General features: G+C 40.9%; 1 long non-coding RNA gene across 1 annotated transcript in view; it reads left to right on the forward strand.

The window, feature by feature from the left end:
• Positions 1–839: 839 nt before the first annotated feature.
• The window catches only part of LOC148219870 (uncharacterized), an 81405-nt gene continuing 68305 nt past the window's right edge, over positions 840–13939 (forward strand). The window contains exon 1 of the long non-coding RNA XR_015799416.1: positions 840–1018. This is a non-coding gene — a long non-coding RNA (uncharacterized LOC148219870). The remainder of the gene's footprint in view (positions 1019–13939) is intronic.

Below are 13939 nucleotides of genomic sequence, written 5' to 3' on the forward strand. Positions count from 1 at the left end.
GAGGAAAACATCTGTGCTCCCATCCTTACAAACAATTATCCCAGCGACCTGAAGTCCTTTCTGATTGTCCTAGCACTTCTCTCCTCAGTGTCATTACTGCCAACCTGGGCAACAGCAGTGAATATTAATCAGTGTGCTGACTCAGAGAAGCTCAGGAAACTGGTTCTTCTAGTAACATCTCTCACCCAGGCTCCAGGGAAGCAGCAGATTTCCCTGTGGAGTGGCTCCTTTTGGCACATGGGAGCCTCAGTTCCCCTCAGAAAGAAGTCATCTAGGAAACACTGAGGATTTGTCTTTTGTATGTCCAACATTTAAAATTTCAATAAATAAATAAAAAAAAAATTTAGAAATCAAGATTTCTTTGGTTTCCCACTGACTCAACAAAAGCAAAATCTGGCCCAGTGTTGTTAGGAAGAATAAAATTTTAATTTCTTTTCAACTGCAGCTTCTCACTGCAACATTTTGCTTGATGTAGGTTAGTAGATGCTAAAAAAGAGGACTTCTCTGTTTCAGTTGTCTAATAGGATTTTTGGCAAGCTGCTTGTTAGAAGGATTTTTTTTTAACAATATTGTTGTAGGAATGCATCTTCTAAATAGACTGCTACATTATTTTAAATCACCTTCATATCTTTTGAACTTACAGTTTCTGGGATTCTTTTTCTCCCATTAAGAAGCAATGTTGTTGCGTGTGCTTTTTTTAATAAATCTTGATGGATGATCAAGAATAAAAGCTAGTGTGTCCGATGGCTTGATAATTTCAGGGTCAAAGCAGATTTTATGTGTTGATCTTCTTTCACTTGCTGATGCATCTATTTAACCAAGCAGCTGGTGCATAAGATCTAGCTGGCAGCACACAGAACACATTAGGAGAACAAAGGGAATGTGAGATTAAACCAAAAAGAGGCAAGAACAGCATTTCCTCACTGTTCTGCATGAAGGCAAGAGCTGCTCCAAGAGGATGCAAACTCAATTTTCTTATTGGACTTACGGCCTCTTCCCCCCATCAGATTATTCAAAGGTAAATTTGCTTTTCACTCTCTCAGAAAGACTATTTTCCCCTCACTGGTATATTTATTTATTAGTAACATTATTTGTAAAATGCTAACTTCATTGGCTGCACTGTTAAGATGTTATCTCTAGGTGCTTCTGTGAGAACGTAACAATGTCATGAAGAAAAATGATGTAAAAATGATGCGGGTACATAAAATGGGATTGACAAAATGTAATAAATCACTGCTGGGCTGAGGAACAGACCTGCATATGTAATGAAATACTTCAGCATTACATCATCGTTTATGTAACATCTGGCAGAGCCTTGTATTTCAGTGCTGCTTTGAATCAGGATAATTTTTTTTCTTCTATAAAAGAGAAAAACAAGCCTCTAGGTTTTGCACATAGAAAACAGTAAAGAAGAAAAAATAGAAAAAAACAACCCTTAAAATACCCATGTTAGTTTCCCCCTGAGAAGTTCTGCCATCTCCAACTGGATATGAATAATATAATGACTGAGATACATACAAAATAGTTAGCATCCTAGAAGATGCTTTCAGTTTTATAAGAGACACATATTTTTAATATGAAGGGGATTTTTTAGATTGTTTCATCCAAGAAGAGTTTTTCTAATTTACATCATTACATATGCCTTGGAACCAGACTTTTAGCAAAAAAATTGCAGGTGTGAATTCTATGTACTTTAGTGTTTTCCACTTTGTGGGCTTTTTTTTTTCCCAAAGGAGAATTGAATGGTCTTTATTGTGGACTTCTGATCTTGTCTCATGCAGGCATGTAGGTATTACTTCAGTGTGGATTCCTCCATCCCAGGCTGCCAGCAGAATCTTCCTCATCCCTAGGGTGGATTACTCTGCTCTGTTCACCTGTGGTGCCAGGCAGGACAACATGATGTGCTGGTGGGGTGAGGGTTAGTTGAAACGCGTTGAAATCAGAAATGTCTGCTGCAAAAGTGTCTGGATGACATACTCACCTGTATGAAATCAGTAGAAATCTTGCCATTAATTTCTCGGGTTCTTGGCTGTCGCCTTGTGCCTCTTGCCTCTGAAGCCTTTGGGAGGTCCTGGTGTGGTGGTGGTGGAGCTGTGAGGGTGCTGCAGGGATCCAGGCTGCCAGCCCTCTCAGCAGCTGACTCTCCTTCCCCAAATTTTGCTGAGTGGCAGCTGCCCAAAACGCTGCACTGGGGCATTGACAAGAACTTGATGTATCTAAAAATAGGCTTTTTGCTTTCTTTTTTTTCAGTACTAGGAGGAAATAGAACAGATTGTCAAAAAGAAATCACTGTTTATTTAGTTCCTTTTCGTTTATCAAATACGATACAGATAAGCCACAGTTACTGCATTCTCTCATCTCCCAGGGATTTTATATAGTGTATTTATCCAGCAGTGTAGGGCTGGCTGCTACATACATAGAGGTAGTTGTTACAGCTATTTTGCTTCCCCTCCATATTTTACCAAGACTGGTACAGAATGGTAGATCTTGGTACATGTCAAGTACAGTGTAATATCTCAGTTTGTTTGCTGATGGCAGAAAAGGCAAAGGGAAGAGGACCAGTCCCAAAAGAGCAGTTACTAAAAGCCTGATGTGGTGCAGATTTCTGGAGTGCTTTTTTCTCTTTCTGAGCAATTGTTAGAGTTACTGAAAATATTGTTTCCTTCATTTTAAAACTAGCAGTGACTTCTATTGATTTCATTGGGAGAAGAGAGGTGCTGAAGAGCATGAATATCATTGGAAGTAGTACTGTATAAAACTGGCAAAGGCAGAAGAGGGATGCAATGGCCATATGATTGAAGTGTAAGATTCAGAGTCAGGATGTCTAATTCCAATTTATAATTTTCCAGCAGATGACTTTGAGAAAAACATTCACTATCAGGGGTGAAAACTGGCCATGTGCAGGGCCACAATGACTCCTTTTGGCAGCTGAGGCAACAGTGGGATGGTCTAGGATGGAAACCATTCTTTCCAGCACCTGAGGATTTTGGATAAACATGCTTTTCCCTTATGGACGTGTCATGGCAATTTACCAACAACCTATGGATTTCCAAGGGCAAGGAGAAACATCTCAGAGGATGACCATGCCAAGGAAAGGCAGCTTGCTTTCTCCTCCGTACATTCCTCCCACGGCATTCCATCCCATCAACAGGATCTTTGATCACTTAGCCTCATCCCTGTCCTCAGCAGATGAGTCTAAGACTGAGCAGTATGTTACTATAAGAGAATGAAGAGTCTCTCTCTCTTGCTGTTCTTTTCTTTGCCCAGGACAAGGGCAGGAGATGGTGAGGAGCTGTTGCTACAAGAATAATTGCTTTCCTCAAGAGTCAGTGTTGAATCTGCCTCTTGCACAGGGATTGCCTTATCCACCTAAACAGTATATGGGCACTAGACTACGTGGTCAGACCATGTCTCATTCAGTGTATGGCAAGGATTTTGGGCAGTCCATTACTGTGCCAAGCAGGACAGAGGATTTTACTGTTTCATGGACCAGTAATGTGTTCAGGATTTAGTCAAGCACTACAGTAGGTACTAGTACACACCACTTGGAGATGAAAATGAGAATCCCCAGCCTGTCAAGAAGATGAGAGCAATTCTGGAGAAGTGAAAGCAGACAGTGAGGAAAAGGGTTAAAATGCTGCCTGGGTGGCCATAGGCACTAGAGTCGGTTCACTATGCTGCTGGCTGAGGCACCCCATCCCCCACAATCCCTAATGTCCTTTGACTTTACAGCAAGGGCAGGATGCCCTTGTGATTTCACTCTGTATATGAGGAGAAAAAACATAGGTTTATTCCATTTCTATCAGATTCTGTCTGTAATAACTTTGCAGCCATGCCACCTGTTGGGTGCACAACTACCTTATTCACATTTGCTTCTCTGATGACTTGGTTGAAATTACGGGTGAGTTGATGCTAGGATCCAGGAACTTCCAGGCTTGCAACTCCTAAAATGGAACCTACTTTCCTAAGTCCGGGGAATAGCTTGAGGCACCCCTCACCTGTGCCTGCTCCTTCACTGAGCAGGAGCAGCTGTCCACCATCACTGCCAGTGCTGTCCAGCTGGACAAAGGGCTGTCAGTAACCACTGTGGCCACACCAGCCTTTGGAATCGAGGATAGTGACCAGTGCTCAGCAATCAAAGCTTTGAATAATCTTACTAACTTAATCCACCACCTAGCAAATCTTTTCCTGCTGGTATAACAGATAAAGGAGCAGTAATGGTTATGGGGATTCAGATTTGTTTCTTTTCACTTCTTGATAGCTTTTAGCATTTCACAGATGCATATATTTAAATCTTTTTCCTGTAATTTCTATATCATGAAGCTGCACTTATTTCCCAGATTTTCTATTTAATTCAGCCAAGCAATATTCAGTTACCTATTTAAAAAGGAGATTGCAGACAAACAAGGCTGGGCTGGAAGAAGAATTGATTGGTTAAATCACAGCCGACTATGGGAAAGGTGCCTCCATTAGATTGTGCTCCCTGCTTCCCTTCCTCATGATTTTGTGGAGCTGTAGAGACAGGAGAAAGCAGAAGGGAGGCAAATCCTTAGTCTCCTACCCTGGCCTGCACTCACGCTCCCCTGTTCCCACTAGGTTGATAGGATTGTTCTGGCAGAGAAGTATTAAAGTGAATGGCTATCTCGATCAGTTGTTAGGCTAAAGATTACCACCAGCACACCCTATCAGGTCCATGCAAAGTATTCAGAGAATTTCTGCTGCCTAAGGTTGTTTCTGCCTTGTTTCTTCCCTGTGCTGATCACTCAGGACAACCTTTATTGAAACTACTGGGCTGCTCCTGATTGCTCTTACATTGTGTTTTGTTTCCTTTGAGTTGGTGATGCCCACATCTCAAATTATTCCAAATTTAGTGCAGATGAGGTCAGAATCATAGAATTATTTGAAAACAATAAGTTTTGGTTATATAGTTTGGTTATTTTTTTCACTTTTTTCTCTGCTATTTTATGGTTTGCTTCCAGTGTTCCTTCCTGCTGACTTTCAATAGAGGTTTATAGAGGTTGCTTTATAAACAGCTGGATTGATTTCCAATATAGACTTTTACTTCCTTGAAAACAGATCTTCTCAGGGGAAATTGACAGTTCTCTCTGTATATATTTTCTTATTTGTATTTACTTGGAGGGGTTTGAAGCCCAAAGACAAGATTTATGTCAACAAATCCCTCTTCCCCTTATCCAATTTAGTTGTTTTAACATAATGCAATCATTTTCTAAATCAAACTGATGGAGCACTTCCTAAAGGCATTACACCAACTGTATATCTGGAATCATGTCTGCCTTCTTTTATTGCATTAGCACTAGGCTTGAACTTTCCAAATTTGCATTGTGCTTTGCAGAAGTTCTCAGGATATTTGAAACAGTTTATAGCTAGAATCTGGCATGTTTTAAACAGTGACTGGAGAGTGAATTGTAGAGCAAAGCACATGTAGAAATGAGATTTTACTTTCATGGAACAAGTAGAAACTGGGATGAATAAGCAAGAGGAATATTGCATTTTCTGAGTGCCTTTGGAGGCACTGCAAAGGGGTGGCATTGCTGTGTTACAACACTGATCCCGGGTATCTCTCCAGGCTTTCATTCATGCTCTTCAGCAACTCTCACCAAGGCTTTCTAAAAGGTTTCATTTCTCTCTTTGAAGAAGGTGCTGATTAAGGATCTGACATACAGCAAGTGTATTGGCAGAGAGTGCCCAGGACAACGCATTTAATACCTGGGATATAATGTGATGAGGCCTCTGGCTTTTGTTAAATACATCTCTTGTTATTTGAGTGTTGTCTTTCTTTTCACCATATGGTCTGACACTATCAGGCATCCTTCTCAAGATAGGCTTTTAATACTAATGAGGGGAATTTTCAAAACTACAAGATTCTCATGCTCATCTATGCTTTTGAATATCTCCTCTCTTCTTCGTGTGTGGTTGTTCCAGTGATAATCCTTGGTCACACAGAGCAATAGGTAGTTTGGACCAAGCTGGCTAAAATAAGACCAAGAACATACAGTGAAAGGGAAAAAGAAAGCTCAAATGAAATTGGTTCAGGTGCAGAAGTGAGTTCCCCAAGCTGTGGGATGGAGAGGTATGTCAGTGCAACAACCCTTTGTTTGAACAGGACCACAGTACCTCCAGTTCTTAGGGAGCTTGTGTGAAACCCTTCCAGTTTCTCAGTTCCTGGAGCATAGTTAAACCACAGCTAACTTTGCTAACTCCTTGCATGTTATTGTATTGTATTGAGATGATGAAAATCCCATCAGAGCTGGATGTTTTAGGGTACTGCTGAAAGCTTGTGGAAGTAACGTGTTCCAGTCGGGTGTCTTTTGGTAACTCATCTTCCATAGCAGAGGCTAAGTAATAATTTCATAAGTTCTGACCCTTTCACAAGAACTGGTAGACAAATGGGTGCAAGTGAGGTTCTTGGGGTAAAGCTGGGTCCAATAAATCATGTGGCAGAAGAGCAGTAGGCCAGCAGTGGAGCAGTGAGGATCCTTGCAATTGCAATTCCTGTACTGTGAGTCTAAGCCTTTTTCAAAAGCATTATTTTCCATTCCCCACTCTCCCAAAATATCACAACCAGCTGTTGGACAATAGCTTAGCATCTAAAAAATTAATATCAGATTATGAATAATAAATTGGCAGAAGATAGCTGACAGCTTGAGAGCATTCTCTATTTTAAAAACTTTCAATTTTAATAAGTAAATAAAATTACAGTGATAAAACTCATTTTGAGGTCTCTACTGCAATTCTAGGAATAAGACTATTAAAAAAAAGGGAGTTCACTACCCGCAAATGGTGCTTAGATGAACATCTGGGCTCCCAGTGTAGACAATTAAAAGGAGGCTCATGGTATTTTCCTGCATCACAGATCCTGTCAGGTGTGGCAGACATTCCTGAAAACAGCCTTGTGCCCAGATGAAGGATCAAAGAAACTTGTGTGTTGGCCTATGGCAGGGATTTTTCATGGTCAGGGGATAATTTTTCAGGGTTTGGTGATCTCTTCACAAATCCACTGATGGGAAAGGCGTGGCTAATGGAGGATGATCAGAAAAGGTACCCAGTCTCAGTCCAGTTGTCCATGAATATTCATGATATCAGTGGTTTGAGGTCCACTGATATTTTTGCTCCTTTTGTCCTACCCTCTCTACAGTGTGACTTAGCTCCTCTCTCTGGAACAAGCACTGGGCAAAAGGAAGTTAACTGCTGCTGAATTCGTACCTAGTGCACTACATTTTCTGAAAAACCAAGAAGTGATGGTGTTGTAGTGTTGCAGAGGTGTGCGGCCTAACTGATTTGGCTCCTGCTGACACTGCATTAAACCAGCCCCATTGATGGCTGCAACACCCTCTCTGAGATGTTAGTTGTTACTAAGATGTTTTAAACATCCTCTCAGTCTATTGACTACCCACATGAGCAATTTACTTACAGGCCTTTACTATTGATTATATTAGGAAAGATGAAAAATAGGAAACCAGCATTGCAGAGAGTAGGTCAACTTATAAAGGTTCCCTCTCCAAATTAGCTGTTTTAAAATTCAATATATGAACATAAAAGTCTGGTTGTAGTGAGAAAAAAGTCTTCACACCGTTTGTTCTCACTTTTTATTGTTGAGCTTTGCAAGGGAACCATGAAGCTGTAGAGTGCTTGACCTCTTGACAAATGATTAATAACATATTTTTACCTTAGATAATTACATTTTGTCACCGTTTCAAACTGCAACAAATTGTCAATATGTCCCACATGTACTTCCCCTTGCCATGTAGCAACAATATAGTGTTTCTCTGTGTGGTTTTTTTTTTTAATTCGAATGGTCTTGTTAGAGAAAGCTAATAGAAATACCTGAAATACAGTACCCTTCACCCTTTTTCATGCTTTTCCCTTTCTGTGTCATATGTCATGGGTAGCTGAATGACCATATTGATGGCAAAATCCCAGAGAGGGTTATGATAAAGCTGTGTTGGGTATGATCCTCCTTCCTCAGAGAGGAACACCCCATTGATTACCTTCCAGCCACACACCATTGCCAAACTACATCTAATTGTCCGTCTGCTGTCTCCGGGTTTATTTCAATCCTGAATTTTGAAAGGTGGTATTATTTTCTTAATGGAATGTGCACACTGCTATGTGTGCTGAAATAGGACTGAAATGCAGACTGAGGAAAGCAGTGTTCATACCCAACACTTGGGTGACAATCTGTGTGGCACAAATGGCAGCTCAGATTCATGTGTTGTACATGAATTTGCTATTCATCACGTACACAATGCACCTGGAGAATCAGTGTGTGGGCAGCAAATGGGAAACTTGCCCTCTCCTCTGCTCCCCAGCCTCTTCATGTGACTTATATTTTAATGTCACCTCTGATGTCAGTGGGTTTTAACTCAACAGTTAAATCTGCCACAGGAAATCAGTAGCAAACTGTCCTAACTTGATTTTCCTAACCTGGGGGACCTCCTTCACCACTGTCTTCCCAGCACATAGATTTTCAGAGGTAATTTTCCCCCTAATATGGATGTAAAAGGGTGCTGTTTTGTATGACCTTACAGATCTGCTGACAGGGTAAAGAAACCTAAGTCAAATTTTGTTTTCTTTTTCTTCAGCCAGAAATTTATTTACTATTTAGGGGGCTCCCTCATGATTATGGTTGGGTGTTTTCCTCTACCAATTTTATAATTAGGTTTAAAATAAAGGATATAAAATCTATCAAGATGTGCATGACCCCAGAATTTAGGGGAGATGTGGGCTCAAAGTGGACTTTGGATCTCTGAGTGTGTGTGGATCTTGTTTCTCTGTGTTGGGAAGCTCAGGGAGGCAGGGGCTGTGCTTGGTTGTGGGACTTGTGCTCTCTTCATCAGGCTTTGGTTGCCTGGGATGAACAGCTTTTGAGATTGCTGTTGGAATAGAGACCAGGATTTTGGAAAACCCACTGTGGGGAAGATCTTTCCAAAACTGACCTGGACTCCAGCCAGCTGGGGAGAAAGCCCAAGTGCCTTGAACGTTGAAGGAAGCATGAGAGAGAGGGGTGGCTGCTGCCAGTGGCTCACCCATTGGAGCCCAGTGACTCAGTGAGCAGTCAGGGATGCCATGGGGTAGTGGGAGCAGGACTGTCCCCTGGAGCCCCTGAGCCCTGGCCCCAGCGACCCTCAGCCTCCTCCTTCACGGCTGGCAGGGCACTGAAGTTGTCATGGGGTCTCATCTCTCTTTCCCACCCTGGAAACCCAACAGGTGGTGCCTCCAGCCCTTCAACTGATACAGCTTGGACACGACACTTGAACTGTCACAGCAATTACTAATGCTAACACACAGCAAACACTGCATACTGTCACAGAGGAATCTTATGTTACATTTTATTACTGGAAAATATCATAATTTTGCCTCTTGCTGGTGTGGTAGGAAGGCTGTTTTCCTTGCACTTATCTGCTTCTGACTACATTTCATACTCTCTTCTGCCCTTGAGATACACTGTTTATGGTATGTAACTCATTTCAAGTAATTTTGGTCTAATAGTAGTCTAATAGTACACTCTAAAAATCCCATAAGTTAATGGCCCCTGGGATCCTGTTGTAAACCAGCTGTTGTCCTTTTTTAACATCATAATTTCTATTTGCTAATAATATATATAGTGAAAGAGATTTTTGCTCACAGGCACATGTACATGAATAGTTTTCTTCAGCTAACTGATAGCAAAGCCTGCATATGCCCCCTTTTCCCCGTGTCCCTGCCCCTCAAGAACAGCATGGCAGGCTTCATACTGCCATGACAGCTCCAGCAGTGTTAGCTGCTCCATATGCTCCTGCTCCCACTCCTTGCCCCACCAGGACATGCATCTGCACTGCATCTTGAACATCCATCTTTACAAGCACAAGCATGGGGGGCAGAGGATTAGAGGGTGATTCCAGGGGGCAGAGCTGCTGTGGGCTGTGGAGTGATGGCTGCAGGGAGCAGGATAACAGCAGGGCATGGGAATCTGAGAACAATTTTTGATTACTACGACCACTTAACAGCTAAATGTTATGATGATTATTAAATAATGTTTGAAATTGGGTCCTGGGATTTGGCTGCAGAATCCTCAGCTTGTCTGGTGTAGCTATACATAAGATGGGAGGTAACTAATTTTATACTAGTCTTGGTTGTGTTGTGTGGACATTTGGTTTTAAGAATTAATGACTGTTGTCAGTGTGAGAAGCAGGCCAGATCTTGGAGGTGGCAATGCCAAAACTGAATCTCTTAGAACAAAATTTGGGATCAGTACATGTAAGTGGATAGTGTTGACATCTTTGAATGAACTGAACATAGACATCACCTTAATCTCCCCCAGGCACATCTACTCTGTGTTCTGGAGTGGTTTTGTAAGTGACTGACTGCCCTTGTGCATACTGATACTGTTGATGGGAGAAGATAAGGATCTTTCAAGTGACACCTGCCTTAAACCAACAGTGACAAATGAAGACCAAATCACTCTGTTTTTAGGGATGTCACTGGATGAAGGTTTATCCTGGTCAGAGTGTCTCCATGGATCTGCAGTGACATTCAACAGACCTGTTGAGGGGAATGGAATTTGGGCTTTGGATGTTTCATCCAGCTAATATTGGCCTTTGTTGTAGCATTTACAGTTTCTTAAAGGAAAATTCTAGTGATTTTTCAAAATTCTAGCAGCTATTGAAAGCAGTTGAATTGCTTTTGAAAAACACCCAGAATGTTGTATTTATGAGACCAATCATCAATCAGGCAAAGAAAGAAAGAAAGCCCAACAACCCAAGAAGGCAAATGGTGATAAAGATCCCAGATAAAGTCACTCTTCTCAGCAGGCAGAAAGTTTGCTGAACTGAAATGCAAAGTCCTTTTCATTGATTTCACTGGGAAAAGTAATCGACTTTTGGACTCTTTGAATAAGTTGCAATCTGTATTTAATTTCTTGTCCAAGGAAGAGAATGTAATTTTGTTTTTCTTGTGGCTGCTATTAGCCTTAATGTCAGTTGCACAGCTGAATCTCTTGCATCAAGCTCCAAATTTACCCCTGATGTCAGTGTGCCTAGGAATAAAGCAAAAATCAGCCTTTCATCTCTCAGTTGCTTAAAGCACCATGCCATAATACCACATTTATTAATTCAAAAATCTCTCTTGTTTGTACATGCACAAATGGAGCTAAGTATTCTGAGGAAAGGCAGAGAAAGTGTAAAGACTATAATTTAACTTTTAGACATTAATGCAACCTATTAACTGAAAATATTCTGACAGTTTTAGCAAACAGACATTTTTGCCCTTGGACTGCCTGAATGGAGAGATTCACCACTTCAGGCTGTCTAGGTGGCAGATGTAAACTGCTGGTTTTCTCACAGGGCCACATTAACTTTTGAATGACATGCATACAGTGCTAAGTTTGTTGTCATCAGTTCCAACATGGACACAGCAATCTGACCCCAGCTGAGCCACAGAGCAGCTTCCTCATGCAGATGTATTTAGGTAAGATCAGGTCAGTTCTGACTGGGACAGCCATCTGAAGACAGAGGAGCTGTGCTTGAGCTTGTGCACCCTGTCTTGCTCGTTCCTGTATGAAGCTTTTGATCCTGCAGGCCTTCCTCACATAAAAGTCTTACATGTGTGCTCGCTGTCCACATTACCTGGCTATGTACAATCTGTAAAAACTCCTGTCTTCACCTGTCACATAGACTTGTTCAGCCAAATTTTCTGAGGAGGAGAAAACAGTTTTGATAATTAAACTTTAATGATGTACATTGGCAGTCTGGGGACATTACACTTGCAAACACCAACACTAACAAGACAAGAAAGCTCATCTAGAAAGACATCTTTATGGAGAAATAATGAGTCTTTTTAAGGCTCCAGATAGCAATATGTGCTGGAAAGGCAGCAAATGTCAAGTACCAACCCACCTGAAAGATTCTTTAAAATTACAGAAAAATGTAAACAGACCATTCTGTGAATTGAGGATTGGGGGTTATTTGTTTGCATTTATCAGCCCTTGTAAAAATCAAGGGAAAAAGGCAGTCCAGATTGTTTTTTAAGTGCTGTGATAGGGAGAAGCTGTGATCTTGAGGCACGGGTGAGTGAGGTGGCCATGCCTGGGTCCCTGAAGAGGCACCTTCTTTATGCAGAACAAAACATTCTTCTTATGCACATAGTTTCACAAATAAAAAAGTCTAAGGGAAACTGGAAAAATAGATGACAAATATGTTTTTAAATGGTGCTAAACTGTTTTAAATGCCTCTTTTCTCAAAGAAAGGAAAAAATGTGATCCAAATACATCTGCTTCCCAAGAGAAAATATGTTCTTGTGTGCAGAGTAGAAAATCAGAAGTAAAACTTCTGTTTTTCCTGGAAGTGTTGTTGTTTGTCTGATACTTTCTTGCACTTTTCTGATAAAAACAGAAGATGAGCAAAAATATTTCTGTACACAATCTATAGTGTGGGGCTAGTGTATTCCTAGGAGCCTCAAGCTGCAGGAGCAGTCTGGATGTGGATGTCCATGTCTGACTATGCGAAGTCCAGTATTTTGTGCTGTTATTCATTGTGTTTGTTTTTCTTTTGTTTTTCATGACAATCAATGCACAGCTTTGCTCCACAAATTCTGACAGCTTAATGTTCTTCCTGCAAGGACAGTTTTGTATCAGTGGTGTACCAGTTGTGGTCTTGTTTTCTACCTTTCTCATATACTTTTCTTTTAGTACTGTTTGCATATTAAGTTCTTTGAACTTTGTCATCATGTTTATCTCAAAATTCTTTTGGTCTATTTTCATGGGCTTATACTAAGAAGTTCTTATAGGATCTTCTAAGAACTTAATTTCTGTAGCCCCACTGAAAATTACTTTGCATCAAGCTCTGCTACAGGATTTTGCTTTTCTTTATTAACAGAATTTTCATTTATCTTTTGTTTGTATGTGCTGTCACAGGCTGTTTTGTTTGAGAACATAACTCTTATCCCCAGCCATGACAACAATTTTGGTATCAGTATTAAAATCCTGTGAACGTCAGAGCAAATAGGACAATCTGGGAAGTTGTGGAGTAGCTCCACTGTAAAGGTCAAACCTATAGACACTGCACTGGTTGAACGATGTACAGCATTGCAAGAACTCAGGATAACCTAAGTCAGTGAGTAACAAAATAAAACCAGAAGTAATTTTTGGACACAAAGATCCGATGTGATGCACCTGAGGTTGTTTTTACCAGCATTACCAATTTTACTTGCTGCCAGGAACTCCATGGCTTTCCAGCATCTCTTGTCTTTCAAAACAAGCCCTAAACCCTTCTGTGTAGCTAAGGCAAACACAGACCCAGCCATTATGGTAAGCAGGTACGACTTGCCAGAAAGACTTGCCTTAGTGGCATATCTGGGTAATCCTCTCTTCTACAACAAAGGCCCCCTCCTGACTTTGAAGTTTCATCAGAGGTCATGATATACAGCTGGTGATGAATAATACTCTGTGCACCATTGCTACTGTGTAACAGGTTTTACTACTGGTTTTTAGTTAAGATCTTCTCTGAAGTTCTTGATGCTGTTGACTGGGCACTGAGGCTTTGATGGCAAGCAGGTGATGTCAGTGGGGCATAGTTTTAGTCCATTCATGGCAGAAACAGAATAAGCTGAAGAAACATTGCTAGACTGACATACGTTGTTCCTTGAAGTTTTACCTGTTTTCTCTCTTCTACAGTGTGTTCATGAGACATTTTCTTTTCATAGCACATATGCTATTGTGGAATCTCAGCACTTCAGCACTTGGAATCTGAGCTGTGTTTATCCTTACAACATACCATGACTAAAGCAGAGCTTTTATCCTTACATTTTTTAAAGAGTGAAAAATTGCCAGGAACTTAGTAAGAGGCTTGATGAAGATCACAGAGCTATTGTGGGCCAGGAAGTCCTAAATCCAAAACTCATGGTAAATTATACCATTCTTTCTCCATGACTGTGTGAAAAGACA

Source organism: Sturnus vulgaris, chromosome Z (genome assembly GCF_052056855.1).
Source record: "Sturnus vulgaris isolate bStuVul1 chromosome Z, bStuVul1.hap1, whole genome shotgun sequence".
NCBI lineage: Eukaryota > Metazoa > Chordata > Aves > Passeriformes > Sturnidae > Sturnus > Sturnus vulgaris.